The sequence below is a fragment of the Mus musculus genome, chromosome 11 (genome assembly GCF_000001635.26).
Source record: "Mus musculus strain C57BL/6J chromosome 11, GRCm38.p6 C57BL/6J".
Taxonomy (NCBI): Eukaryota; Metazoa; Chordata; class Mammalia; order Rodentia; family Muridae; genus Mus; species Mus musculus.
In genome coordinates, this window is record NC_000077.6 from 81,218,202 (window position 1) to 81,243,226 (window position 25,025).

At 46.9% G+C, this 25,025-nt stretch overlaps 1 protein-coding gene across 1 annotated transcript in view; it reads right to left on the reverse strand.

Moving 5' to 3' along the window:
• Window positions 1-25,025, reverse strand: part of Asic2 (acid-sensing (proton-gated) ion channel 2) — a 1,088,234-nt gene that overhangs the window by 338,039 nt on the left and 725,170 nt on the right. The gene's annotated exons all lie outside the window — the stretch shown is intronic.

Below are 25,025 nucleotides of genomic sequence, written 5' to 3' on the forward strand. Positions count from 1 at the left end.
TTTAAATGAAAACAAACAAACAAAAAGAAGTAAAAAAGGAAAGGATATGACTGCTCTTAGGTAAGGTGGAGGAGGAAGTTTATTATAGATATGTGGGAGAGCACAGCCAGAGGCAGGACATCTAGGAATGTCTAGAGTAGACTTGACCAGACTGAGCTGGGGGAGGAGGAGGGGGGAAGGGAGAGGGGGAGGGGGAGGGGGGAGAGGGGAGGGGGGAGAGGGGAGAATGAGGAAACCAGATGCAGCAGCTAGGAGGCCCAAAGGCAAAGAGATGGCAGGGAACCAAAATGGCTGGATTATATAGGGAAGAGAAGCCTAGCCCTTGGGCTAGAGAGTTCGAGCCAGGGTTATGCCAGCTAGGAGGGCCCTGTATCAGGTAAGGACTGAACTTGGTGGTGAGGACTGCTTTGATATGTTAAATAGATATCTCTGCCATTGGGTCTAGGGTTTGCAACCTAACCCTATTTCCATTGCTGTATGGGAAATAGTATCAGAAACCTCTGGACTCAAACTTTGGTCCCATTCATTTCTCTTAACCCGTGTGACTAAAGATACTTAATTTTTTAAAGCTTCATTACATATTTCAGGCAAATGAACACTGAGTTCTATATCACAGAGTTTGCACTAAGGGTTCATCTCTGTTTGGTCTTCAGTTTCTCTTTGACCGCTCCATCCTTTCTTAGGCCACCAGAATGAGCCCTTCTGCAGCATCAGTTCCCAGGTGGAAATGTTTCCCATCTAATGCTTTGCCATCATCTGCTCTTATTTACATGATACCCCAGGGATGGACCAGTGCCCACTGCACACTTTTCTCTACAGGAGCCTCTCTCAGAGGAAATCCCTTCCTCTTAGAAGTGTTTTCTCATTTTACACAGGCTATATTAAGGCCTTGTATTTCCCTCTCCCTCCAGGCTAGTCCCAAGATTATGAAATGCTCCACTATAGACATGCACTCAATGCAACATTATTTCCCAGATAATATTTTCGAGTGGCATTAAGTCTCAGGGAACTGGCACCCTGTATTGTGACTCGGGGGCACTGAAAAGCTTTTTGAAGATTTCCTCTTCTTTATTCTTGCACTCAGAATGGGGAGGGAAGGCATGAGCACCAATTGCACAATAGGACACAGGAGGAGAACATCAGAGGAGTTGGAGTACCTGGTCCTGAACCTGCCACCTGCCAGCCCGTGGGGCCCCTGGAGACCATTGACCACGTACCAAGATTGGCCACAGTTCAGTTTTTTTAAACATCCATCTTTCTGTCTGGTCCAAACTTCCTCTGCCTTGCTGATGCCTTGTATTGTGTCTCCTGTGTGGCCTCTCTCTTTGGAGTTTTGCCTCCTGCTCATTACTTCTTTACTCCCTGGTCCTTGAAATCTTCCTCTTTGCTGCCCTCCCTCAGGATGGACCCTCAGACTTAGCTATGGCTGAAACCTTCGTCATGCGCATGTGTATTTACACTTTCATGGCTACCCAAGCATCTTGCAGTGACTTCAAAACTCCACTCACCCAGCCCTGAGTACAGTCTCCCTTGGCAGCCTATACATCCTTCTAGCCTATCCATCTTGGTTACCATCTCTTTACCCTCTGTAGGACTGACAGGCCAGAAAATTCACCTAATAGAAATATCTGACTAGCTCCTTCTGTTGCCTCTGCCTTGAGTGGTGACTCCCTCACCTGCCACTCCTCCAGCCTTACCCTATGTCTTTTCCCTTCCAGTTCTGCCAACTTCTCCCTATCTCCCCCTTTCCCATTCTCCCCCATCTCTAGGCCCTTTTCTCCTCTTTCCTAGGGTATTTCATCTTCACTCTGCATCGAGCATACCACTGTGCCTCTCTGCGTACCACTCTAGAGCTATAGTGAAGGCACATCTGCCTCCACATCACATCCTGGGTTCTGAAAGTTCTTGACTGTGTTCCAAGAGCCAGGCCAATACTTGCAACCAACTCAGACCCAATAATTATATTCTGATTGAGTGGCTCCCCAAATCCTCAGAGTAACATCTAATCTCCTTTACTTAACATTCAACACGCTTTCCACCAGAGACCCACGAAACTCTTAGTCCCGTCAGCTGACTGACCATTCATCCTTTCATAAGCATAGCCTGGCCACACCCCTCACTGCCTTCCACCCCTGGTCTCACGTCTACGAATCTGCACTGTGTGGATTCTTAAAGAATTATACTTTGTGTGCCTTAAAGGCATAGGCAAATACCACTTCCCCTCTGGAGCTCAGAATAACCTCTTCTTCCTGGGTGTTCCATGTAACATTGAGCTAGTCTATAGCTCTGGATTCAGCTACAGGGTCCCATCAAGGCTGTACTGAGCTTGCCTCGTCCTGCTCCTCTTCAAGCGCTCTCCCAATAACGATGGTTTTTATTCACTTAGTCACATCTTCTCCATCCCCACTACAAACCAGGACATTTCTCTTTCATGTGAACCACCGGGACTGGGTCTTCACTGCTCATCTTGCTTCCATTACACACAGTGTGATTTTTTTTCTATGAAAATAGGAGCAAGCCATCCCCTGGCTTAAAATCAATCAGCAATTTCTTGTTGCTCTGGAGACAGACTCAAACCCTCAACAGTGTCTCCCATTCCACTTGCCTTCTAGCCTTATCCCTGCTTTCCTCTTGCTATTTGCTATCCTGCAGCGAGGCCCTTCTCTGTGCTCTAGGCTCCTTGACATTCATGACCAGGCGCAGTCTGTTCCTCTCCTGGGACCAGCTCCTCTCTCCAGCTTTCTCATGGGCTCCCTAGACCCAACTCCTTCTGATCTCAACTCTGGCCTTCCTCTTCCTGATTCTACTGCTCCTAAGCAGCTCTGATTCTACATTCAGCTCGTACATTCATTTGCCAACCTTGTCAGATGGGGGCCATCAGCCACTGTCCCCTTCTCTGCCTTCCTTCTCACATACAAGAAGTTGCTCAGTACACCTCTGCTGAGTGGATGCTTTCACACATGTGCTGCCTATAACAGCCCGGGAGCTGCCTGCAGGCAAAAGACGCATCTCCTTCATCTTGGTTGGGCATATTACATCATTCATCGTGGTTAGATATGTGTATATCATTCACAAGTTCCACTTGCATCAGATGAAGCCAGAAGCCTGTGGACAGACACAGGAGAACTATGGAGCTGTTTGGGGCGGAAGCCTTCATGAACAAGCATCAGTGGGACAGAGCTTCAAATTCTGTGGTCTGTTTCTTGGAGCAGGACTAGTTGTGGGGTGTTGGAGGAGGAAGAGGAGCTTTAAAGTCCTTGCCTTTGGCTTCCTGGAACACACCTTTGCATTTCTAAAACGCACAGCTGTTAGGATAGTAAATTATTTGAATGTAGGGAGCACATTTTGTCTATCTTGGTTTCCTTTGGCAAACAGTAGAAGTTTTGTAAATGTTTGCCGAATCGGATTGAATTTTCCCAATCATAGACCGAGCCTTGGTAAGATTCATTTATTCATTAAAATTTTCCTGAATGCTTACTGTCATTCATTAATTCACACATTTAGCATTTACTGCCTATCTGCTAATTACCAGCCAATAGAACTACAATTTTGAAGCAGGCAGACAGTTCCATTTGCTGAGGGCTTCCTATGTAATTGAAAATTGGGAACTGAGGCGGAATAATCAATGCTAAGCTAGGAAAGATCAGGGGAGAGGAGATGTGGGGGAAAGAGAAATTAATCTAGGCCTCGGAAAAGATTCACAAGAGATGCACCCTCTCACACACACAGAGGAATTTGCCCAGATCATCAGAGGGCCTGACACATGGCTCAGGTCTTAGCCTTCCCAGACGCACCTCCAGATTCTGGGATGTTAAAGAGGCAAGGTGTCTATGCTGGGCAGCATACTCTCAATGATATGAACACAGTCCATAGCCCTGGGCACTCTGGCTGAAACCTGCTGTTGTGCCCAGTTAGGGAGGCAAGAAGCCTGGAAAAGCCACCTCTGCAGGCAGCACTTTTGGCCCGAGAGTGCCTTAACCTCTTGTCTTAATATTCAAATGAGGTCTTCATCTGTTGTGCTCAGGGCCAACACCTGGATGCACGATTTCGAAGCTTCATGGACCCGTTGTGCACGAAGGCCTCATTATGTAATTAGGTCTTTGGAATTGAGCGATTATTCTTCAACACTGCAATCAGAGGGATGGGTGCAGCTAGTCTTCTTACCAATGGATGCTATTTTGCTGCTGCATGAAGGCTGTCACAGCAAGACATTCCCCAGGGAGGCCCAGTCTGTGCAGGGAGGGAAGGGAGCCTTTTTTTTAAAATTTCCCACCATGCTTGAGGGCTTAGGGACAGTGCAGAGCAGTGAGCCTCAAACTTGAGTGGGCATCAGGGTCTCCTGGGAAATGGGACAATGTATTTCTGGGCCCTAGGTCCAGACATTCAGATTCTGTGGGTCTCCAGGGGCAAAGCTTGAGAACTTCTATTTCTAGCATGTTCCCTGGTGAGGCAGCAGCTGCTCACTGGAGGCTGCCCTTTGAGAGCCACTCCCCAGAGTGAATTCAGATGGGTCCCTCTCAGCCTCCAGGAAACCCCATTTCCAAAGCTGAAACCCTCAGTCCTAAAGACCCCGAGTGTGAAGCTAAGGTGCATAGTGTAGTGAGGGCAGGGACTGAAGGTGGTGCTTGGCTTCCCCGCTCCCATCTAGAAGGTGAAGCTCAGGTTCCAAGATGAAGAGCGGATGAAACTGGGAGGAGACCCCAAGTCTCCTGTTGTTCTCTTCAAGGGCTAGGTTTAAAATCTTACAGGACGAAAGTCTGTCATGGTTCTTTACTGTAGCCCAGAGGAGTGGCCACCTCTACCTAGTTAGGCATCCAAATCTCTATCCCTACCCTCTTCCTGAGAACCCAGGTAGACTGTATCCACAAGTTCTCTAAGTGGTCATCAGGGCTGCCCAGGAGCCATACAGAGCCCTTCCAAGCCTGGCTCATCTATGCACCGAGTTTCACCTCCCTCCTGTGTTTGACCTCAATTCCAGGGTAATTTAGAGCTCATGAGAACTCGGAAGTTGGATGGAGTATGCCTATGGAGAAATCACTTGTGAGCCTAACATTGACCTAGAACTCTGTGTCACCTCACTGACATTTGCCTGTCTGTCAGCCCAACCCACACTGATGACTGGAAGGGCTTTCTTCAGATCTTAGCAAGGTTTTAGGCTGCCTTTCATCAGATTGATTCCTAAAAAACGCAAATTGCTTCCTTTTACCCCATTCCTGCTGGAAGAGATTTTGGCAACCTGTTTTAGCCAGCATCCCAGGTAGCTGTTATGCTCACAGAAGCTTGACAGCCACACACATTTTAGATCTGGGGTCAGTAAACTATGGGTCGCAGCCAAATGTGCGGCACCACCTGTTTCAGAACCGTCCGTGAGCAGGACCGGATTTTTACATTTTTAAACGGTTAAGAAACCCAAAAAGGGGCACAGTATTTTCTGACATGTGAGGAGTTTACTGGAACACAGCCATTCTCATTCGCTCATATTGTCTTTGGCTGCTTTTGGCTTCCTGTAAAAGAGTGGAATTATTGTGACAAGCCATATGGCCGGAAGTCTAAAATATTTTCTCACCGGCCCTTTATAGGAAAGGTGGGCCGACATCTTCTGAATCTGCACGCTCTGCCTTAGCAGGGCAGACCATGCCATATTGTATGTAGTTTTGTCCTCATGGCCTAAGGATACAGGATCTTCTGTGACATGACCCTGGGAGAACAAATATTATATTGGCCTCCTTCATTCTTTTAGTAAGTGTTTATTGGTTATATACAAAGAGCTGGCTGTTGAATTACAAAAGAAGACGTGATAGGTGAGTTATGTGTAAGTTTGGCCATTATGCTTTCCCGGTACAGTGGAGCTCATTATTAAATAAAAGGCTGGACATTAGCTGATCTCTAATTACCAGATAAGAGCACTATATGGTGTTAGAAAGGGTGTCTGTAGAAGGCATTGACAGGAAGCACTTATGCTTGGAGACTCTTTATTTTATAAGGCTAGAAAGCAGTAGAGGCTGAGTTCAATGTTGTTGCAGCCAGCCAACCAGAGAATGCTTCATGTTTTATTTTTCAACATGGAACAATGTAAGCCAGTTGGAGAGGAACAAATGCCTCTAAGGACAACAGGTAGGGGAAGAAAGCCCAGAGTTCAGTAGTTGTTGTGCCATGGTGCTAGGGGGAGGGGTGTGTTGAACTCAGGGCCTTGGGCTATGTCTCCAGCCTTTTCTGACACCCATCTCGGAGAGAGATGATCTGGGTATATTTCGACAGCATGACCGTAGCCATATGGCAACCCTGATGCACCAATGACTAGAACAGGTGGGCCAGTCAGAGAGGCTGAGGAGATGCTGAGGGGCTGCCCAGAGACACAGGAGATTCCAACAGGAAGTGGACAGGAATTAATTCCCCAGAGTCTGAATGTAGGTTGGAGTGTAGATAGCTAGAAGCTGTTTCTAGGACACATTACCTGAGGTTAAGCAGCGGGGGAGGGGGGCAGATTTAAGGTCAAGAGGGTTCATCTAAGTCAGTACAATGAAGTTCTGAAGCAGGATCCCGTCTGAGAAGAGCTGGATGTAAAGAGAGCAGCAGCTACACTTTTGCCAAGATTCTAGCTGCGAAGAAGGCAGTTAAAAAATCAATACCAAAATCAAAGCAAGTTTAGACATAAATGGAGGTCAAATGGAGGTATGCTCCGGATTCAAGAACTACCTAAAATCTGAGTCTTATCATGTACTGGAGACCCTGCTCCCTTGAACTCAGGCATCGACAGCCATCTGATAAAGTTCTAGCCAAAAAGAAGGGGAAGAAGTTATTCAAGGAACTTTGTGTGGGAGTCCCTAAAGAGAGTTGACGTCATTGAGTGTCTTTGATCTTCTTGCCTTCCTGCTGCCTCACAGGACACAGATGCGATAGATGATGCTTGGCAGCTATCTTGAGCCATGAAGCAACTTAGTGAGCAGAAAAGCGGGCTGGGATGATGGACTGAAAAACAGGAGCCTGACCCTCTATAACACCCAAGCAGCCTCTGAAGGCTTTGAATTTTCCTATCTCTATCTTTCATCTTGTTTGATTCATTTAGCTGGACCATCTCCTATACAAAGCTGTGCTTTGTCCAAATAGACACACCTTTTCCTGCAAGAGCGTCTCCCAGCATGCAATTCGTGACACTAATTGCAGACAAGTGAACCACACCTAGCACAAACTCAGACATTTATGGGGCCATGATTATATATTTATTGTAATGTATAGTCAAGAAAATATAGCCAGAAGCTTCTAAGCTGTTATTATAGGGCCAAAACTCAGGTTGGTATTTCTATTTAAAAAGCGAGTCAATTTAAAATAAATGCTGGGATTCATATAGCCTAGCCATATCATAGGCATAGCAGTGATGGTAAAACAGAGCCGAATGACTAGACAGCCTTCAAGTGGTGCATGGGAAATGATGGGAAGCCAGGCCCTCTTGCCCTCGTCTGCAGCATGGCCTCCATGAATAGCTGTACATGACAGCACATACAGTTGTCTCCCTATAGGAAGTCCCTTGCCCAGTCCACTTCTCCCCTCTGAACAGCAACAGTAGCAGCAAGCCCCTCAAACTTTTCCTTATGCATTCCTTCAAATTTTCTAAGATGCCATTTTTCTTTTCAAAAAGCACATGGCACTAACCCACTTTTAGTACTTTTATGTTTCAGGTTTTATTAAACAAAACCTTTAGCCTCAGTCATTTTACAATCCTGCCTTGGTCTCTTTTCTCACACTGGCTCGTTGGTTGGGCTCCATTTGGTGTGGTTTGAAATAGAAGGAAACTACTTCCCATACAGAAGATCTATGGCTGCTTGTTTTCTCCCGAGCAGAAATATATTTATCACTTGTGGCCACATGGAGTCTTACCCAGAACTTACCTCCTAGGGACGGGAGGAGAGAAGAATTCTCTGTGCTTTATTTGCAAAGCTCACTCTGGGGACTTTCCACTGAAGGGACCACCTTGGTCTCAGCTTTGTCCCAACTCAAGTGAAGATGTGGTGACCTTCTCTATTTTCAGATCGCAGTAGAGGGGTCTCATCGCTTTGGCTCTGTGATCTGAATCTCTGCCTCAGGAGGAAACCCAGGGCGCTTTAAAGATCTCCATCACTTGGGCTTAAGAGGGGCAGTTTTTGTTTTCTATTAGCCAACAGTGATTGCAGAAATTGGGGAAATGCAGAAGAAATGAGTACACAAAGGGGTTGCAGCCTTGGATGGAGGATAAGTGGAAGGTTCAAGAGCAATAGGGACACATCATAGTATCATTCAGATAAAGAGTGCTTTTGTGGGACCTGGGTTGAGACAAATAGGTAGGTCAAATGGAAAGTGGTGGTGAGGAGAGAGAGAGGGTCAGGGAAGACTGACTGGCAGGGTTTAGGTTTGGGGTATAATAGACAAATTATTTAGCATACCTGTGGCCTCAGTTTAACTCTATTGACACCCCAGAGTTTCAGATATTAATAATGAACTAGAAGTGTGACTCCTAAGTGGCTGGAATCTGTCAGTGTAATCTCTGTTGGTGGTCATCATCTGACTCATTATAATAACCCCAATATCATACCTGAGCCTTGTGACAGTAACGGCAGAAGTGAGGTCAGGCCAACATCTCATTTTATTATCGAAGTAACTGAGATTTGGAGAGTCTTTCCCAAGGTCATACTGATGATAAGTAATAGAATATAGCCTGGATGCCAGGTTCCCAATTTCTGAGTCAAGGGCTCTTTATATCAGCCTAGTGTGTTCGCAGTTGGTGATTGACAGGTTAAAGTCCTCCCTGGTCTCACTGAGGCAATCCTGCCCCTTCCCTCCTCACTCCCAGTCTTGACTCCCCCATTGTGTACTTGGCATCTCCAGCAGGTCTATATGCACTCGAGTCTTGGCGTCTCCTTGACCTTCACTTGGCTGTGTTCTCCTCCATTTGCTACCTTATTTCTCTCGTCCTCTTCTTGATGAATTTTACTGAGCAGAGGATGTACGGATCGGAGCTATTCAGCACTTGTCATACCTCATGTAGCAGAACTAGGTGGGAGTGGTGGCCACGCTCGCTTTCCTCCTGCATATATTGGCTGAAGTCCAGCTTTTGTGGTGGACACAAGGTGAAGCAAGAACAGTCAAGGTAACGGTGGTGGCTTGGATGAGAAATGCCCTACTCGGGCTCAGGTCCTTGTATGTTTGGGGAGGCTGTTTGCTGGAGGAAGTGTGTCACTGGATATCCAGCCTTCAGGATGTTGTCAAACCCCTCCTCCTGGTCCACCTGCCTCCCCCGTCTATTTCTTCAGTTGAAGATGGAGCCAACTCTGCAGATCAATAAACAGGGGTGTTTCAAGAACCCCTGCCCTGTCAGCTAGTAAAGTCTATCCTTGGAAGGGCAAGAGAACACACAGAGGTGGACAGGAGCCCCATTCTTCATCTTTCCAGCTTTCTGTGACTCTGAGAAAGATGTGACCAAACCATTTCCTAAGTACAGAGCCTCCACTCTTGAGATAAGTGACTTTCTTGCCAGTAGTCACTGCTTTGGGTTCCAGGGCATGGCCTTCAAGTTGAATTCCCTGAACATAGCTTCAAAGCCTCACCCTACTTCCTGTTTCCTCTCTCTGCGTTGAGCTTGTGGTTGCAGATGTGATCTCTCAGCTTCCTGCCTCTGCCACACCCCTACCCCCTGCATTATTGTGTACTCTCCCTCTGGAATCCTTAGCCAAAGTAAAGTCTTTCTTCTACAAGGTGCCTCATTCATAGTATTTTACCACAGAGAGCTCACCGACTGCTTGGAGAATGGAATGAATGTGAGGGTGGAGCACTACCCTCCAAGATGTGCTCCAATCCACCGAAGTTATGCATGAAATTCTGAAGACTTTGAAACCCCCAAGACCTATCTGTAACTAACCCAGGCTTCCATGGCCTCTTGTTAAGAAGTGAAGGTGGGGTGGTGGCAGTGAAATAGTCAAACGTGAACACAGGCAAGAAGTTGAAGGACACCTGGTTGCTGCCAGTTTAAAACCAAGATGGGAAGACTGGAGCTATGTTTGGGGAATTCAGTTGGAGGTAGTGTCCCAGAATCCAAAGCAGTGACTACCAGCCAGAGGGTCTTCTATCTCGAGTGGAGGCTCTGTACTTGGGAAATGGCTTGGTCACATCTTTCTCAGAGTCACAGAAAGCTGGAAAGATGAAGAATGGGGCTCCTGTCCACCTCTGTGTGTTCTCTTGCCCTTCCAAGGATAGACTTTACTAGCTGACAGAGCAGGGGTTCTTGAAACACCCCTGTTTATTGATCTGCAGAGTTGGCTCCAGCTTCAACTGAAGAAATTGACGGGGGAGGCAGGTGGACCAGGAGGGGTTTGACTGCATCCTGAAGGCCAGATATCCAGCTTTGGAGTCCCTCACCTTACATGAATAGACGTTTTAAACTGTATCTCTGTGAAAATTGAAGACTGATAAGAAAAATCCTCTTCACCGAATGGCTTTCACACTACTTTCAGGGAGACATGGCTCCTATTTCCTCTTGATTTAAAATCAGCAGTTGCCTAATATATTGTCCCCTAAAGCATTTTTTTCTACTGAAGAAAGAAATGTCCAGAAAATCGGCTTTTAGGTGTCCCCATAATTATATGGAAAGAAAATGAGATAGCCAGAAACCTTTACACTTTAAAAAGACTCCATTTCCCAAGCGGAGCATCTTCAAATGTCTCTACTGACTCACACCACAGCCAGTGGACCAGGCAGGAGAAGCCCACAGGTTCTTCGAAGAGACTTGCTAGGTGTGTGCTTCACAATTCCACGGTTTGGAGCTATTAAATGACCCACTCAAGGTCTCACAGCAAGCCCACTGCAGAATGGGTGGCTGAGAACTTAACCTGGTCTCCGTAGGTAAAGGCTAAGGAGAACTAATATTCTGTGAAATCAGGGCAACTTACAACGTAGAGATCCTTGCCTCTTCCCAGTGCCTTCCCCTCAGCTTTGCTGTGAGACGTTTTCCTTGTCCGTAGACACTTCTGGATCCAAATCCAGTTGTGACGTTCTGAACTGCGCAGTCCCATCTCCCCATCCCCCACCCTCATCACCCAGTCTCTGCTCCTAGGTCAGTTGGACATTGCTTTGGGAGATGAGTGTTGGGAAAATGAGTGAAATCCAGAGAAGTTGTCACGGCAACAAGGAGCAGTGGCTGCTCTGAAGTGGTCTGACTCCGCACAGGGTTTGTGTGTTTGCTACCCATCTGGACCCTGCCAGCTTCCCAGCATGCGCTCGCACCCAGCAGGCAGAATGTTAATGCCACTCCCTTCGTCCCCCTGACCTCTCCTGCTGCAGCCACCTGGGGCTGGCACCACCTGCTGCTAGCTGTCAGCTCCCTCAGCAAATGGCCACACACAGTCTGTGAAGCCACTTTCCTTTGCTGCTCTCTTGTCTCATTAGATAGAAGACAGAGTGTGTCTCAGAGATGGAAGCAATCACAGAGATGTTTCTGTCCCAATAGTCTCCCTTGACTTGTGGGGACACTAAGTCTCAGAGAGTGACAGTGACTTCTTCAGTATCAGTGTGGCTAAACAGAGCGAAGGGCTGGAACAGGAACTCACCATCCAGATCCTTTTAGTTCCTTTTGCTTTTTCAGTCAAGGCAGAAAGATTAAGCGAGCTTGGATGAACCATGGTTCTCTCTGTACCTCACCTTCCTATTCGGTTAAGTTTTGGACTCCAGAGTCTCGGATTCTCCACAATGTTTACAGAAATGATGGAACATTTTTATGTCTCGAAAAAAGGACCAGAATGGAATTTCTAAATCAAATCCTATATACTTGCTGGTTTTTGTTGGTGTCTTTACAACAGTAATGGAGGATTTCAGGAGCCCATCAATGGTTTGTCTGTGAAGACCCTTTGCTTTATAGTACCTAAGTCACTTTGCAGCCCTCCTCACATGTTCCTTGTCGCCAACCAGAGTCCCCTGACAAGCGTCTATGTTTATCTTCCTAAAGCCACATAACCCTCTGTCCTCTTCTTGCCCAAAACTTAGCCATGGGTACGCAGGGTTAATACCAAGCCCTTCAGAAAGAATACTAGACCCTTTACCCAAACAGTAGCATGCAGCATCCTTCATCATTACCCTTCCCTTTCCATTGTGGTTGTGATAAACCATCTGATCAAAAGCAACCCGGAAAGGAAAGGGTTTATTTAGCTTATGCTTTGTATTAGTGTTTCGTTCCTAAGAAGAGACACCATGACCAAGACAACTCTTTTAAAAGACAACATTTAATTGGGGCTGGCTTACAGTTTCAGAGGCTCAGTCCATTATCATCATGGTGGGAAGCATGGCAGTGCCCAGGCAGGCATGGTGCTGGAGAAGGAGCTGAGGGTTCTACATTTTGATCCTCAAGCAGCAAGGAGACTGTCTTCCACACTGGACGGAGCTTGGGCATAGGAGACCTCAAAGCCCTCCCCTACAGTGACACACTTCCTCCAACAAAGTCACATCTACTCCAACAACTACTACACACTTCCTAATATGTCACTCCTCATGGGCCAAGCATTCAAACTGGTGAGTCTGTGGGGGCCATACCTACTCAAACCATCACACACTTCTAGGTTATAGTCCATTATTGAGGGAAGTCAGAGCAAGAACTCAAGCAGAAACTTAAAGCAGAGGCTGTACAAGGATGTTGTTTGCTGGCTTACTCACAGGCTCTGCTTAGCTAGCATTATTATGTAACCCAGGGCCAGCCACCTGCCTGGGGAATAGTGTTGCCCACAGTGGGCAAAACCCTGGTATATCAATTAGCAATGAAGACAATGCTCCATCTACTTGTCTACCAACCAATGTGATCTGGGCACTACTTCAACTTGGAGTCCCTTATGAGGAGACTCTAGGCCATATGAAGTTGACAGTTAAAGCTAACTAGGACACATCCACTCCCACAGGCATCTGTGATCACAGTGTTTCTTTAATTTGCTTGGTTGTCGCCATCTTGACATATATGAAGACTTCTCTCTTTATCTAGACCTTTCTCTCCTTCCCACTTTCTCTAACATATTCCATTATTCCTAGTCTCCTTGAATATATCCTCAACACTGAGTGAGGTCTCGCCTCGTCTCCTTCACCACAGGCATTGATCCCTGTTCCTGTCATTTTCAGGCTGTATCTTCGTGTTTATTGCCTGCTTCTGTTGTTGGGATGCAAACTCCTCAACTTGGGTATTTTTCCCCCTTTGGCTCCTGCATAGGTGGACTATGGTTGATCTCCAGTGCACCTCAGATGTGGTCCACAGTGTGGTAATGATGAGAGCTATGGGCACATGAGGGATGAGAAAGCTTTTGGGAGAGATCCGTGGAGTTCTTAAGGAACTGGGGTAGTTGCCCCTTTTGAGACAGATTCTGTAAAGCGAGACGGCCTCCTGATGTTGAATCTCTTCTGCACATTCCCACATGGTCTTGTCATGAACTTATGCAGCATAAAGGCCCCTCAAACTGGGCAGATTGCTGATGCTAGGTTCTTGACTTTCTAGCTTCCAGAACCAGGAGCGAATTAAATTTCCTCTCTTTACACACAACCCATTCTCAAGCATTCTATTATAGCACCAGAAATGGATTATGGCAGCTCTCAAGTGTCTCCTGTGGAATCTGACTTGGAGGAGGTGCCCGGGTAACATCTGTTGAATGACTGGATAATAAATATTGAATAGTGGATGTTTGTTAGGAGAGTCAGATCTAGGAAGCCGTCGGGAAATGATTCCAAGTTCAAGTCATGGGTATCTGTCACTCACTGGGTTTGCCAGGCTGTCAACTCCTTTTTACAACAGACACTGTTCATAGGATGCTCAGTGGCCTGAGAACCAGATCTTCTACCGAGTGCTGATGCTATGTAGGGACATTGCTTGCCTAGAGAAGTTGCTCCCTCTCTCTGAATTTCTGTTATAATGACAGGTTGCAGGTTTTCTGGTTTCTAAAAAGTCTTGTACTTTCATTTAAATTTAATTACAGACGAATAGTGAGGACTCTCCAGAGGGACCCAAAGATACCTTCCACTAAACCATACCCACCGAAATTCCTTTTATTTAGAATGCTTTCCAGGAAATGTCTAAGTGAGCCAGGAGGAGGAGGCAGATACCACAGGTCAAGCTCAGTGTGGTTAGTCAAGGCAGGTTGAGGGGTAGGAGGGGGGGCTGAGGTCAGAGTCAGGGAGCAGGCTGGCCCAGTCACTTGCACAACAGATGTATCTATTGGCCCACTAGCCTTCCTGCTGATGGTGTGGAGACATCAGGTACCATCAGCGGAGCCCAGCCCTTGACTGATACTGGGAGAAGCTCCTTCCCACTTAGTCTTTGTGGCCCTGTTTTCTCTGAGTCTAAGCTAGTCTACTCAGGTGCCATGCTCTCCTATACCCTCATCCTCACCTGAGCCTCATTCCCCTTATTTTTCATATCCTGCTGGTCTTCTCCTACTCAGCTGCTATCACCTCCTCCAGGAAGCCTTCTGACACCACATCCCTCGAATCTAGATTAGTGAGCCTTTCTTCCCCCACCCCCACCCCAGTGTGTGTGTGTGTGTGTGTGTGTGTGTGTGTGTGTGTGTGTGACCAGAAGTCAGAGGTCAACTTGAAACCCACTGATTTGGTGGCATGTCTGACCAGTGAGCCGCGGAGATCCTCCTGTCTCCATTTTCCTGGGACTGGGAATACAAGTGTGTGCCACAATGCTCTGCCTTTGAATGCCATTTCCAGGGACCCATCTTAGCTTTCATGATTGCACAGCAAGTACTTTACCAGCTGAGCCATCTTCCCAACTCCCAGGGCTCTTTTCTTACATTCCCATAGCTAGAGGGTTCTGAGAGAACATCCACTAAATTGTCTCTTGATTTGATTGCTTCCCTACCAGAAAACTGAGTTGCCTGTAGACAGGCACTCTGTGTCTTAGATTTTGAAGTGTGTTAAATGAGCTACAAATCAAGGAAGGGAACATGACTTTTGAGGTCCATCTATGGTGTTTCTATCAGCACTGGGCGAGGATGGGACTGGGCAGGAAGGCCTTGTGCATTCCACTCATGAACAGTAAGAAGCGTTGACAACAAGCACAGTCTTCTAGCAAGTTCTGGGGCTGGCAGATGTCTTCCTCTCCGAGTCTTTCAGCCTAATCCCGCTCCACATGTATAAAGGGCAGCATATACTACGCATGCTCCACATGCCGGGAACTGTGGAAAACACTGGAATCATCAAGCTACGGTGTGCTTCCCAGGCCCTGCTGAATTACCACCTTTGTCTGATAAGGTGAAGAGTGACCTTTGCTGCTGTCTGTGCGACTTCATGGGACTCCATGTACTCCTTCATGCTGGGACTCAAGTAATATCTTTTTCAGAGCCATCTATAGGAAATGCCTTATCTGGCAGATATGTTGCAGGGAGAAGGCCAGGGTCTCACTCAGAAGTAAGTGCGTAGGTGGGGCACAGAAGAGGTACAGAGAATGAAGTCTGTAATACACAGGGCACTGGGAGCTCCCTTGAGTCATGTTTGCAAGTGATGAGCCGCGTTCCTCTGAAGACCTAGCCCTCTGGCGCTTCACCTCGCCTGTGAGGTGCTCCTCCTTTGATCCCTCAGCAAATTTCACTGAAGCAAAACACAAAATGCCCCAGGGGCCAAGCTAAGACAAGTTCCCTACAGAGGGCTCAGGTGCGAGGGGCTTCTGACTTCTCTGCCTTGCCTTTGCTTTCCCTGTGCATGCAGGGACAAAGTCTGCCCCTTCAAGTCTGCCCTCAGAAGTACTCGTCTCCGGTTCAACTATCAGCAAAATCAGTACCTTCTTTGGGTTTTCTTCAGCCTCGCTGACAAGGTATCTATTTTCAGAAGGATCTTTGGGAAGAGTGGCAGGAAATGGACAGACTGCCCCCATTGCCAGCAGCAGATGCAGACAGCACAGCTGAGGTAGAAGGGGGTTCACGATAGCCTGGCTCCTGGAGCTTGCTTTGCTCTTCTCTAGTAGGCATGGCAAGCACCCACTTTGGTCTCTGCTTGGAGACTTTCTCCTCTCCTCTCTCCATTCCTTCTTTTCAATGAGAGGACTAGAGTCTAAGCCTTGAGGCGTTCACCCAAACCCATGTTCTACCATGAGGTTGCACCATAGAGAAGGTGTGCTGTTTAGCCTTTGTCAACTTGACACAAGCTAGTCACTTGTGAAGAGGGAACCTTAATTGAGAAGATGACTCAATCAGATCACCTGTATTGAGCAAGGCTTTGGGACAGTCCAGCCCACTGGGAGTGATGTCCTAGGCAGTGGTCCTGGTGGTATAACGAAGCAACTGAGCAAATCAAAGAGAACTAATATGTCAGCAAACTTCCTCTGTGCTTCGGCCTCAGTTCCTGTCTCCAGGATTTTGCCTTGAGATACTCTTCTGCCTGCAGATACTCCTATGCCTTGAGATACTTCTCTGCCTGGAGATACTTCTCTGTCTTATTTTATTGTTGGATAATAATCTGTAAGAAGAAACAAACCCTTTTCTCCCCATGTTTCTGTTGGTCATGCTGTCCAATTGCTGTCAGCCACCGTGTTTGTCACAGCAACAGAAAAGCAACTGATACAGGAGGACAAGGTGAATGACATTTCTTCTGTGATGGCTCCACAGCTATGCCCTGTTCTTCCTTTCTTCTTCATATTCTTTTTCTTTTAAGAAAGTTCCAGTCTGACTTTTAACTCACAATCTGCCTGCCTCAGTCCGCTAAGTACTAGGCATGTGACACCATGGCCACTCACATTTTTCTTACAGGGGAGCATGAGATGACTCCATCAAGAAATGAGAGCCATTATCTATTTTCTTGAGCCCTGTCCTGGCTGGTTTTGTCACTATGAGGTACATATGAGGAGGCAGGTGAAGTTATGAAGACAAACAGTTTACTTTAGCTCATGGCTTAGAAGGCTCAAAACTTAAGATCAAGTGACCTTCTGGTAGGGCCTCTTGTGAGGATAAAGGGTAGCGTATTACATGGTAGAGTGTATGTAGGAGCAAGTGAGTTCACCTTGAGCCAGGAGGTGGAGAGGGGGATAGGCTTGCTCATATTATTTTCATTTATTTGTTTTATTTGTGTGTGTGTGTGTGAGAGAGAGAGAGAGAGGGGGAGGGAGGGGGGGAAGAGGGAGAGGGAGAGGGAGAGGGAGAGGGAGAGGGAGAGGGAGAGGGAGAGGGAGAGGGAGAGGGAGAGAGACCTGTGGAGAACTGAGACGTGGGTACCAGATTCAGATTCCTTGGAGCTGAGTTGCAGATGTTTATGAGCCATCCAACATGGATGCCACAGTCTAACTTAGTCCCTACAATAGCTTCCAAGCTCTGATTACCTTAGCTTCCCGGCTGTGATGAGTATAACCTAGAATTGTAGCTAGAGCAACCCCTTTCTCCCTTAAGTTGCTTTTGCCAGATCACAGCAGCAGGAAAAGAAAATGTAAGTCACATCCCCTCCATCCTTATTACCTCTGGACCCTCTGCCACGACATGAGATTCCCTCCAAAAGCTCCTGAGAGCTCCAGTCCCTGACAGCTGGGGGAGAAGGCATCCTCTTTGGCAATGTTCACCTAGACTTCTAGATACAACTTGGAAACTTTCTTGCCCTTCAAGTGGAGAACATGAAGTCATCTAGCCCAGGGGGAACTTGTGTCCTGTGTACTCCATGCTGTTGGCAAGAAAAAAACCATGGGGGCAAATGTAAAAAGACACCAAGGATTTCAAATATTTGATGAGTCATCATCACGACTGAGGGTTCTAGATCTCAGAGAGGGTCTCCAGGGTGGCGAGCTAGAACCCCTTCCCCCAGCAATGGCTGGCTGGGATACATGGAGGGATGCTGAGACTTAAAGACTGATTGTTTCTCTAGGACCCAGATCCACTCTGCCAGTGAGCTAGATGCACTGGGCATGTGGTTCATGGGCGTGACTCACCTAATTGGAAAGAATCCAGAGGTAGCAATTAGATAAAGTCAAGTCCTTGCTCTTCTCTTGTTTGCTCTGTGTGATTGCAGAGAAGTCCTTTTACCTCCTCAAGCTTTCTTTTTGTCATAAATGGGAGCAACTCCAGCCTGACCTGCCCCCTCTGGGGACTGTTGTGAGGATAGCATGGCACAGTGCACAGGGGGTTACTGTAACTGAGCACTTCTATAATCACAGTGTGTGCTGGGCAGTCTTCCTGCATTGTGTCGATCATTCCTCATTATAATCCTTCAGTGGAGTAACCATCATCCCTTGTTACAGATGGAGACAGAGGACCACATAAGTCACCATCCAAGTTCATGCAAACTAGTTGGCACTGAGTGCCCTGGCTTGGTGTGGCCTAGCACTAAAGATAATGTTCCTAGTATAAAAAGATGTATAACACCACACACACACACACACACACACACACACACACACACACACACTTTTTTTAAAAATAACATGGTTTGTATATCCCAGGTTACTATTGCTGTTCTTATTGATTTACACCTGTTATTTAATCCATCCCTTGGGATGTTATTTAATCCATCCCTTGGGAGCATGTTATTAACACAAGGCATCTAAGGTTTTGGGTACTATGATCATTAAAATAGATTGCAAGTCTCAAAGAGTCTAGAATGAGATCTGAGAGACAAACCTCCAGAGGTTTGTGAAGAAGTTTCCAGCCTGGGTTAATTGAGAAGGGATGGCCCACTCTAAATGTAGGTGGTACCACTCCATGGGTTCTTTGCTGAATTAAAGGAGAAAGTGAGCTGAGCACCAGCATTTTCCTCTGTCTGTTTTCTGGCCACAGACAAAATGTGAACAGCTGCCTCGTGCTCCTGCTGCCATGATTTCCCCACCATGATGGACTGTGAGTCAAACCGCCAGGTGTTTTGTTACATTAATGAACAAAGTAACTAATAGGCGTCCTACAGAGAGACAGAATGTTTACTTAAGATCTTATTCTCTCATTTTTGAATGAGACACAGTTCAATAGAATGCATCAGATTTCTGCTGGAGTCTCTGTTTCTGGGAGGATTTGCTTTCTAAGTGCAAGGTCCTAGAGAAATGAAGGACCAGAGATGATGCTGTTAGGGCTTGAAAGAGACAATCCCTAGCTCCTGATGATGGGATAAAGGAGGCAAAGTTTCGAGCCCAGGACACTCTACTCTTCGGATGGCTGATGGCAGATTCCAAGGACAAAAACACTGAACCACACAGCACCTGGAGATCCAGTCCAAGCTGTCTGGACTACAGCAAGCAGGGGAATTTCAAAACATTCTCGTTTTCAACAAGGATCCACACTTGCCTCTTTTATCCAAAGAAGGAAAATGATAAAATGGGCCACTAGCAGCCTTGGAAAAATGAGCATCTAGGCGTTTAGGCATCGCACTCTGCTTTATGACAAGCAGAGAACTTAGAGATTTTTGACTACAGAAGATCGACAGAAGGTGGGATGTAAATGCAAGCACAAGTCCATCCTTAAGGATGACAATCCCATCTGGTGGAGGCTGGAGAAGAGGGACCCGTTTCCTTTGCTATCAAAACCAAGGCAAATCAAGGCTGGGGATGTAGGATGCATGAGGCCCTGGGTTCAAAACCCAGCACTACCAGGAATCAGCAACAAGGCCAAGGCAGGTCAGTCTCGCATAGGCTGTTGTCCATGCTGGAGCCAAGATGGAGGGAACCAGAATGGAAGGAGAGTGTGAGGACACGTGTATTCCAGTGATCCAGGAAATACAGGAAAGATTCTATGACTGACATTGGAAAATTCATATCCAGGAAATATTTTTAAGCTCCCACTGGGATCTTTCCTGGAGCATAGCAAGAGAAAGCAGAGGAGATATTGAGAGAGCTCTGGAGCCCACATTTGTGCTAAATCCTCTCTCTATCACTGTCTGTCTGTCTGTCTGTCTGTCCGTCCCTCTCTCTCTCTGTGCTCACATACACATAGCACAGCTAGGAAGCAATCGTTGCTAAATCAAAAGACTCACAAAGAAGGATTTCATTATACACATTCCTCAATAAGCCAGTGACATATGGCCTTTTAGAGACCTGGTAGGAGCCTTTCTAAACCCACCTAAGACCTGCTTTTCATACCTCATTGCCTGCATCCACTAATCTGTGTCATTGAGGTAACAATTTCTGTTTTTGCAACCTCGGCTTCTCTACCTGCAAAATGGGTGAGATCATGGGTTTCTCTGGGCCAGTGGATAGAAGGGAAAGATGTAACAGGCACTAGGAACTCTTGCCAACTAAATATACTTTAAAATTTGCTTTGGGCTTGTGTGCGAAGACAGACGATGGAGAAATGCGCCTTTTGCCACAGAGTGTGCTTGCTCTTCCTGGGAATGAGCTCTGCTGGGACTCTAATCCTCAGAGATTGGGCTTTAGGGCTTTGGGAAGATTGCTTCCAGAACCTCTGAAATGTTTCAGAAATTGAAAAGAAAAAGTGACTGTGTGTGTGTGTGTGTGTGTGTGTGTGTGTGTGTTTATTTGTGTGGGCTACAGGAGCGATGTGACGAGGGGTGCCGAGGAGACTCTGACTAGTCTAGGTGGAGGGTGTATGTGGAAGGGGAGCCACGCCTTTAAGAGCACAGAGGGGTGCCGAGGAGACTCTGACTAGTCTAGGTGGAGGGTGTATGTGGAAGGGGAGCCACGCCTTTAAGAGCACAGAGGCCCTAGGTGAAGGCCAACTTCAAGAGAAATGAGGCCACAAAAGGGCACTTGTGAGGAGGACTTACCACCTGACTCTGACCATTCTGTTCCTGAAGAAGATGGAGCTGAAGTGAGCGAGTTGGGTGCAGGGAAAGCTCCTGCCTAGAAAAGCTATGCTTTGGAGAACAGTAGCAGGCCTTCGTGCTCCCTGGGATCAGGGTTCTGGGCTGGCACTGCCAAGGGATGTGAGTGTTGAGGTGAAGGGCAGCCGGCATTAAGACAGAAGCACCGTGGGGCTTCCAGCTCTGTTGTTCCCTGCAGAAGAGTCCCTCCTCTTCTCTCCCCCTGAGTTTTTCTCTGATCTCCATCTTGTTTGGGTTTGAGCCTGGAGCCTGTTTCCATTAGTGGAGTCCCTGGGGCTCTGGCGCTTGCAGGACTAGGTAAGAGTGGGAATTCTCCATCAGCAGAGACAGAACAGCTTTGAAGATGCAAAGGCAGAGCTGGGGCACATGGCAGACAATCTGCTTCATACTGAGAAGGAGCCTTGGAAAAGAGGACACTGTGTCCCTAGATCCTGGAAACAAGCTTTGAAACAAGATCTGTAGGGCATGCGGTAGAGACAGCCAGAAATGCTAGGGACTAATGTTTCAAATGCTAGGGAAAGGGGAGGGGAGGTGGGGGTAGGGTCTTTCCTCTAAGCTTGAGGTTCTGTGGTTCAGAGCTGGGGTTCAGGAAAAAGTCTAGACCTTCTGGATATTCCCATCCATGCACCTTCCTGCGTGACGCCAGGGTATATAGTTTACTGACAGATGGTTTTCTTCTCAACACCAGGCATCTTCAACATGCTTGACATGGCATTAAGCACTTTTACATAGAAACCTTCTTTGTTACTTTGAGCCACAGTCCTCAGGGCTGTGAAGAATTTTCTCTGTTTTGCAGATGAGGAAACTGGACCCCAGAAAGACCAGAACCTGGGAGACTTTGTTTCACTCTATTGTAAGAATCCAGGAGCCAAGAACCAGAAACTGTTCTTTTTTTTTTTTTTTTTAAACAAACCAAAAAAAAAAAAATCTGTATTTTAAAACAGCCCTTAGGTCATTCTAAAACCAAATCATTAGTTAAATATTGATTCATGCCACTGTTTATTAAGTAGATTTTCTCTGGTGTCTGCCGTGTCCCAGGCACCATGGAGACTGTAGATATGAAGCAGTGACCAGAACAGCTGGAGGACTTTCCATTCCCCTGAGGGGAGATGATGAAAGAAGTGAGCGAGTAAACAAACACATAATGTGCCGTGCTGGACAAAGCTTCGTGATCGGTTAGAAAACAAGCTGGGGGGGGGGTGACTGTGGTGTAGGGAGTGTTTGCTCTTCTGCAGGGTTCATCTGAGAAGGCTGTAACCACTGATACACTGACACCATCGGCCTGGTGGGAACCAGGGTATGAACTGTAGGACTGAGAGATGGGCTCTTGGCAGGACATGCCTTGCATGTTCACAGACTAGGGAGGGGTGCGTGGCAGGAGCTGAGGTCTGAGCTGGGAGGGGGAGGAGGGTCAGAAAGTCCCTTGTGTGCCGTCGTAAAGACTTTGCTTTTATGGTGCATCATGTTTTTGAATCAATAAAAGGCCCTGATCTGTGAGATGGCTATTTTAGGATGCTTCTGGCTGCTGCACTACAAGTGGACGGTAGGGGGCGCAAGACAGAATGTAGGAGACCAGTTAGGAGGTGTTGGAACTCGCCAGCTGAAGTGATGGAGACTTGAACATGATTGAGAGCAGTGCCGGTGATGGGAGGAACACAGATTATTTTTGAGTAAAACTATTTGTTAGTGGAAGAATATAAGTTAGGGAAGAAGAGAGGAGTAGGAAACAGATGCAAGGATTCTGTTGAGTAACTAATTCAGTGTTGGGTAGCAATTTACTGATGTGGGAAGATGGAAGGAGAAACAGATTTGGTTTTGTGTGTGTGTGTGTGTGTGTGTGTGTGTGTTCAGAATGTGGCCATGAGATTCATATATATGTTAGAAGTCCACACAGAGGCTGAAGATGCAGACTGCTTCATGGGTCTGGAGTTAGGCTGATGTCCCAGCTAAGGATATAAACCTGGGAACTGTTAGTATATGCGTGGTATTGAAAGCTAATAGGCCTGATGAGGCTCCCTAAGGAGTGAGGAAAGGTGACAGGTGATGATGGTGTCTTTGGGGAGTCTAGTATTCCGGACACTGAAGAGGAGTCAACAGATACACGGAGAGGAATGGTGGAAAGTGCTTCAAAGCAAGGTGAAGAAGACATTTCAAAATGGGAAGAAGCAGTCAGGCTTTCAATGAAGTCTTTTTACAGAGATGAGCACCAGCTATAGCATTTAACAATATACAGCCCATTGGTCTCATTGGTAAGATCTGCCTTCATACATTGAGGTAGGGGTGGGTGGGGCTTGTCGGTGAAATTCCAAGAGAACGAGGAAGAGGAAAGCATTGCATCAGTAAGTCTGAGAGGCTTTGCCCCAAAGATGCACAGACAAACGGAACAAGAGTCAGAAAAGGTAGTTGTAGGCAGCCGGGCGCCTAAAAGATGGCGCCAGCCTCCGGTACACCGTCGCTGTAAACAACGCCACTGCGCAGGCGCTAGCCCGAATCTGGTGCCAACCCCTCCCAAGCGGGTGCATACAAATCAAAGTGCCGGCAGACTGACCAATCCCAGGAGGACACATAGCTCTCCGCAGTGCTGGGGTGTATATAAGCAGTCCTCCCTGGGTTTCCGGGGTTCCAGTAGCATCGAGGTGTTCCTGAAATAAAAAAGGCTGTTGAGAAGAATCCGACCGTGTTGCGTTTTTTCTTGCTGGACGAGGTGAGCGCAACAGGTGGTAGCATTAAATTATATATTTTCACATTTCATTTCTATCAGTTTCTTAGTGGGAGAACATAGAGACTCTAAGCATAGGGGAATGAGATGGTAGCCAGAGGAAAAATGACCCTGCACAAAGAGGGTTTAATTCCTGGGGTGGGACTTTCAACTGTGAGATCTGCTGTCAACTCTGGACCACTTCCTTTTCCACTTGTCCTACAGAGGAGAGGTGGTGCTGAAAGGAGAAGGTAGAAGTGAAGGCACAGAGAACCTACAAGACCCCTTAGCCTTCTAATAAGAAGAAGAGCATTGGCAGCCCTCCAAGTGTGAAGGAACCACCTTGTAAAGGGCAGTAGCAGCAACCTAGGTGGTGACGGCGGCTAACACAGATTCAGACAGGGATTGCCTTTCCAGACAGAAGAGTGAGTAAGCTCAGGCCATGAATGAATGGAACTCCAGAGGCTCTACACCAACTACTAAAAACCAAAACAAATCAAGACAAGATGACCGTAAGGCACTGGTCCAATCCAAAGCCAGAGGAAACTGCAGATTAAAGGCATGGAATGAGATTCCTGATTTATTTGTAAGTGTGTGTCTGTGTGTGTGTGTGCTGGTGTGCATGCCAGAGGACGACCTTGGGTGGAGTCTCATAGCTGAAGAACCTTCTAGCTTGTGTTTTGAGACAGTCTCTCACTGGCTTGGAGATCAACTAATAAATACAGCTGGCTGGCTGGTGAACTCAAGGATTGTGTTTGTCTTCGTCTCCTCAGGTATGAGATTATAGGCTTATGCCAATCAATCTCTCTCTCTCTCTCTCTCTCTCTCTCTCTCTCTCTCTCTCTCTCTCTCTCTGTGTGTGTGTGTGTGTGTGTCTCTGTGTGTGTGTGTTTGTGTGTGTCTGTGTGTCTGTGTGTCGGTGCGTTTCTGGGACTCAAACTTAGGTTCTCGTGTTTGCCTGCCAGGCATTTTACCTGCTGAGCTGTCGCCCTGCCTAAGCTTTACATGTTGTTGCTATTGTTATTATTATTGTGTGTGATGTGTGCGTATGAATGCTACAGCGCATGTGCTAAGGTCAGAGGTCAGCTTTTGAAAATCAGTTCTCTCCCTCCACCATGGGTTTCAGAAATTGAACTCAGGTTGTGAGCCTTGCTTGGCAAAAACTTATCGGCCAGGCTATCCTGCCAGCCCACATTTTTTCATTTTTATGCCTTTCTCCCTCCCCTGTTGTCTTAGTTAGGACTACTATCGCTGTGATAAAACACCATCACCAAAAGCATCTTGGGAAGGAAAGGGTTTTTCTTGCTGACACATACACATCACTGATCATCATCTCAAAAAGTCAGGATGGGAACTCAAGCAGGGCAGGAACCTGAAAGCAGGAGCTAATGCAGAGGCCATGGAGGGGGGCTGCTTACTGAGTTTCTCATTTATGGCTTGTTCAGCTTGCTTTTTTTTTTTAATGGAACCCAGGGCCACCAGCCCAGGGGTTGCCTTGCGCACAAAGGCCTGGGTCCTTTTACATCACTCACTAATTAAGAAAATATCCTGTAGTTTTGCCTTACTCTCAGCTAACTATATTGTGTCAAAT